Here is a 1,409-nt window from a genome sequence, read left to right on the forward strand (position 1 = left end):
ATATATATGTTTGTGTGTCTGTGTTTGTCCCCACCTCGCTTGACAACCGATGCTGGTGTGTTTACGTGCCGTCACTTAGCGGTTCGGCAAGAGAGACCGATAGAATAAGTACTAGGCTTACAAAGAATAAGTCCTGGGGTTGATTTGCTCGACTAAAGGCGGTGCTCCAGCATGGCCACAGTCAAATGACTAAAACAAATAAAAGAATATATATATATGGAATTATACAGATTTTTAAAGCTGTGTCAACTTCTTGGCATTGATAATTAAGTAATTTTAATTTGAAGATACAGAATGGACTTTCCCCCTCAAATGTTTATTTAATCCGTTATGTTTATTTCAATTTTTATTCTTGTACGTCTTTCTTCCATTTATGATAGAATTACATTAGTCATCCATTTTCATCTCTTCATTTTCCCCTTTCATGCATTCTATTTTCCTAACCAATGTCTGCAAGCAATTTTTAATCGTTTCATTATTCTTCTATTTGTTCTTCTAACGAGTTTCTTCTGTTTCTTCTTCATAGTGTAAATATCCTTTCTTGTTTCACATTTCTCCATTATATTTTTGTTTGCACTCTGTTTTAACAAGTTTAACTGTTCTCACTTTTTTTTTGCCGTTGTTTTCATTTACTTAAGTTTAATTTATAATTTAATTATTTCATATACACAATGTTCTTTAAGTTAATTGTGTTGAAAAACAAGATTATTGCACACAATGTTCTTCAAGTTAGTCGTGTTGAAAAGCAAGATTACAATATCTTTTTAAAGTTTTGTGTTAAGCTTTTTCCAGTTTACAGATTATATTTTTTATTTGCATAAATTAGAGATGAACAACAACAATTCTATACAATGTCTGACTGAGTTTTGAAAGTTCCTCGTCTATTATAAAGAACGAGATTTAAAATTCATACTCTTCTACTTGTTTCAGTCATTGGACTGGCCATACTGGGACACCACCTTGAAAGCTTTAGTCGAAAAAACTTATCCCATTCCTTTTTTTAAAATTTTTTCTCGTTTCAGTCATTAGACTGCAGACATGCTGGAGCACTGCTTTGAAAAATTTTAGTCGAACGAATTGAACCCAGTGTTTATTAATATTATTTTTATTTACAAAGCTTAATACTTATTATATCAGTCTCTTTTGCTGAATCGCTAAGATACGGGACCGTTAGCATACGAACACCGGTTGTCAAGCGATGGTGGGGGGACAAACACACACATGTAACTAGATGTGTGCCGTTGGCAATTTCTTTTCCATCTCTGGACTTTTCCCTTTCTCCTTTCCGATGAAAAGCTATGCTTGAACGTCAAGCTCGCTCTTTTCACCGAGCGTCAAACTAATACATTTATTGTGCATACCCTCACGTTCATTTTTTAAATTCCTTTATTTGAATTGACTATATATAT

This window comes from Octopus bimaculoides, chromosome 3 (assembly GCF_001194135.2).
Source record: "Octopus bimaculoides isolate UCB-OBI-ISO-001 chromosome 3, ASM119413v2, whole genome shotgun sequence".
Classification (NCBI taxonomy): domain Eukaryota; kingdom Metazoa; phylum Mollusca; class Cephalopoda; order Octopoda; family Octopodidae; genus Octopus; species Octopus bimaculoides.